The sequence below is a fragment of the Octodon degus genome, unplaced genomic scaffold (genome assembly GCF_000260255.1).
Source record: "Octodon degus isolate 3935 unplaced genomic scaffold, OctDeg1.0 scaffold00011, whole genome shotgun sequence".
Lineage (NCBI taxonomy): Eukaryota > Metazoa > Chordata > Mammalia > Rodentia > Octodontidae > Octodon > Octodon degus.
This window is the reverse complement of record NW_004524587.1, coordinates 7,226,370-7,230,686: the sequence shown is the minus strand read 5'-3', so window position 1 is coordinate 7,230,686 and position 4,317 is coordinate 7,226,370. Positions and strand designations below refer to the sequence as shown.

The window sequence follows — 4,317 nt, the reverse complement described above, 5'->3', positions numbered from 1 at the left end:
GCCTGTCCAGAAAGGCAAAAAAATGCTCAGTGGTTGAGCATTTGCTTAACATATATGAGGCCCTGGCTTGGATCCTCAGCACTGCCAAATGGAGAGGAAAAAGGCGGGGATGGAGGGTGGGGGATGAAAAGCAGATGGACAAATTGTAATTAACCTAGAGTAGAGAAAGCTAAATGAAGCCCAAGTGCTGGAGAGAGGAACAGACTGACTGAGAAGCAAGCTGACTGACACTGCAGGGCTTAGCATGGATAAGGGGTAGGTAGGGCTGGAAGACAGGAACAGAACAGAACAGAGCAGGTCTGGCAGAGCAGCTATTTGGTTTAAGTGCCTGCCACACCACAAGGGGCCACCTCTCTTCACCCATGTGGAGCACAGTGGGACCATGTAAGGCGCTGCAGTCAACAGGGGGTGCTGAGCCCTCAGCCTCTTCTCCTGCTGAGCACACACAATGCTTTCTTTTGTTCTTCAGACAGACTCCTCCAGGGAGAACAGCGACACAAGAACTTTTTAAAAAGCAAGCAAAGGAACAAGGATAAGGCCCTGAGGTAATCTTTGGACATCTGAAGACACCTGCTTCCTACCTCATCTCCCTGCAGAGAGCCCTACCACCTGCCCATGGTGTTTAGAGAGGTTTCTTCTTCACAGAGAGCCATGACCTCAGTCCCTGGAGGAAATCTGGAAGATAGGGATCCACATAAGAAAAATGATCTCAAAGACACAGGATAACGCAAAGGAAAGAAAGAGCTTGGAATCAATGTTCCAAGCTAGGAGTTAAGAAACAAGACAGGGGCCAGTGAGATAGCTCAGTGGACTAAAGTGCCTGCTTAGGCAAATGCAGGGACCCTGGTTTGATCCCCAGCACCGTAAGCTGTGCCAGCCCCAGGACACACTGAGCCAGCCGGAGTCTGGGCATAGTGGCGCATGCCTGTAATCCCAGCGCTGGGGAGGCTGAAAGCAGGAGGATCACGAGTGTGCTGCATGAGACCCTGTACCAACTACACTGAAAGCAAGCAAGCAATGTAAAGAACAGAAACTAAGGGATTGGGGAGATGGCTCAGTGGAATAAGAGCTTCCCTGGCAAGTGCAAGGGCCTGAGTTCAATCCCTGGTTCCGCCTAAAAAAAAAAAAAAAAAGAAAAGAAACTATTAAAATAATAGTTGAAATTTTTAAAAATAAGGAAAATTTCTGAAAATGAACATAGTTACAATTTCAGAAAACCTGAGAGGCAGGTTGCAAATTAAAGGTGAAGCCTCTGGAGAGATAGCTCAGCTGCATAAGCGCCTGCTTGGCAAGCACAAGGTCCAGAGTTCAATGCCCAGTACTGCAAAAATAAATAAATAAATAGGTTATATATATACATATAAAGCCTTGATGGCTCCAGTGGTACATGCCTGTAATCCCAGGTATTCAGGAAGCTGAGGGAGGAGAATCACAAGTTTACAGCAGCTTGGGGGCCTGCCCACTAGCTCAGTTGTATAAGTGCCTGCTTAAGCAAAGGCAGTCAGGCTCAGGATACTGTGGTTTAATCCCCAGATCCTCATGCCTTACCAGACCTGCCCTTAAGGCATCCTGTGCCAGCCCCCCTCCCTCCAAAAAAAGAGCAGCCTGGACAACTTACTGAGACCCTGCCTTAAAATAAAAGATAGGGCTGGCCAAATACCTCAGTGGACTAAAGCGCCTACTTAGGCAGGAGCAAGGACCAGGGTTTGATCCTCAATGTGCCACCGTGCCAGCCCCACCCCGGGACACGCTGAGACAGTGACTGAGACTGGGCATGGTGGTGCATGCCTGTAATCCCAGCACTTGGGAGGCCAAAAACAGGAGGATCACTGTAAGTCCGATCTATGTAGTGAGACCCTGTAGACCCTGTACTAAATACATAAAAAAAGATAAGAATGGGTAGAGATGTCGTTTAGTAGTAGAGAATTCCTAGGTTCAACCCCCAGTATTATAAACAAACAAACCAACAAATAAAACCAAAAGGAGGATAAGGCCAAAAGAGAATCCACATAGCAGATCTAATACTATTTAACAGGGTCAAGGACAATGCAAGAAAATTTATCTCTACAAAAAAACATAAACATCTAGATTAGAAGGGCTTTCCAAGGTGCTAAAAAAATTCTGTATCTTAATCTGAACAGTGATTACATAGGGTATATACTTGTAAATTTGTTTAACCATTCATTTCAGGTTAGTGTAGCCTATACATTTTATCACACATACTCTAAAATTCAATATAAGAAAAGGAAATGGAATGCTGCATGCTTGTGCTGGAAAATAATATGGGTGTATATCAAAGAACACACCAGAACAGGAGTACTTCCATGATTTCTGGTCATCTAATTCCACTTCTCCTAAAATACTAAGGATGGCATTTTCCACATCAGTGAATGCTGGGAAATCTAACAATTGGGCCCCATTTATTCCAGGGCACTAAGAGTATTTTATGGGTCATTATTATAGCTACACAATGCCAAGTATATGTTAAGCCTCTATTTGTTTAGGTTAAACAATAACATAAAAAGGAGGGGAGAGGGGACCTTGGAGTATACAGACACAGATCCATAGACCAAAGCAATCACAATAAAAATTTTCCAAACTCTAGGGATAAAGATAGTATTCTAACACTTCCAAAAAGAAAACAGGTCACAAAGAGGCTAGAATCAGAATGGCACAGGACCTCTCCATAATAACCCTGAGAAAAAACACCCCCAAACACAGATTCAACCCAATAATTGTTCTGTAAGTATATTGGAAAGAGGGAAAAGGTCAGGTAGGTATGTAAGGACCTACACAGCACAGCAAAAGTGCCAGACCCTCATCTTCTGTTCTCAGAAGTCAATTTATAATGGCTGACTCCAAATACAGTGACAGATATATACAGCATTTGGAAAAATGGAGAGGTGGCTGGATCTAGAATATGTGATGTTGGGATTAAAGATGTGTGGTTACTAAATTAGTCCACTGATTGGTTTGGCATAGATCTGGCTGTGGAAAAGGGAAGGCCCACCTCTGGCTGAGTGCTACCCACACTAAGAGCACGCTGCCTGCACAGCGTAACGGGCAGAGGGAAGGCCGCTGTGCTCACTCACTGGCTGCTGCTTTTGCTGCCTCCTGCCTTCCGCCTTTCGTGCCATGAACTGCTTATTCTCTTCTCTGATGCACCTCTGCCACACTACCTTGCCTTGAAACCGGCAGATTATGGACTGAAACCTCTACAAATCCTGACCTGAAATGAACCTTTCTTCTTTTAACTTTAGGTGATGGGTATTTTGTCTTAGCAATGAGAAAATAAAAAGGTGAGGTAGAGGTTGCTGTTTTGCAACAAAAACCTAGAACTGCTACTCAACTTTTAAACTATGTATAGGTATTTCCTTGATTTTTAAAAAGTGCTACATTCAGGGCCAGAGAGATAACCCAGCAGCATAAGCACCTGCCTGGCAAGTGCAAGGTCCTGAGTTCGATCCCTGGTACCACAAAAATAAATAAGTAAAAAATTAGTAAATAAATAAAAAGTGCTACAGCCAGGCATGGTGACACATACTTATAATCCCAGCCCTTGGGAAGCTGAGGCAAGAGGATTGCTGCAAGTTTGAGACCAGCCTGGGATACACAGTGAATTGAAGTCTAGCCTGAACTATATAGCAACACCTTGTCTCAAGAAAAAGAAAGAGAAAAAGAAAAAAGTGCTTCAAAAAATGAGTAGGGGAAAAAATAGGAAATTAATAATATAATATCCCCAAACCCACTGAAATTATACACCTTAAATGAGTGAAGCCTATGTATTTTAATTGCATGTCAACAAAGCGTTTGTTAAACAAAGAAGTAACTGGAAAACTACAGTCAAAGAACAGAAATGCCAATATTTCCTTATCTATATACACAGTATGAGACAAGAAAATATGTCAATTAATATCTCTGGCAAGGTAGTCATAGTTAAGAGAAAACTTCACTTTTCATTGTATATTCTTCTGAATTATTTAAATATTTGCCATTTACATGTGCTTTTCAAAAAGGGTAAATTAGCTGGGCGTGGTGACACACCCATAATCCCACCAGTGGGGAAACTGACAGGATAACTGCTCTAAATTCAAGGCCAGTCTGAACTACATAGCAGGACCCTATCTTGACACTCCTCTCAAAAAAAATTAAAACAATTTCAAAATAAAACAGCACAACTAAAATAAAAAACTTTCACTGATTTGCAAATGGGTCCATAAACTAAGTTAAATGAAAATCAAAAACACTATGAGGGGCTGGTGAGATGGCTCAGTGGTCTAAAGCACCTACTTAGAACAAACTAAAAGCAAAGGGACC

General features: G+C 42.7%; 1 protein-coding gene across 1 annotated transcript in view; it reads right to left on the bottom strand.

Moving 5' to 3' along the window:
• Wdr59 (WD repeat domain 59) overlaps positions 1-4,317 on the bottom strand; it is a 98,985-nt gene that overhangs the window by 72,533 nt on the left and 22,135 nt on the right. The window lies entirely within an intron of this gene.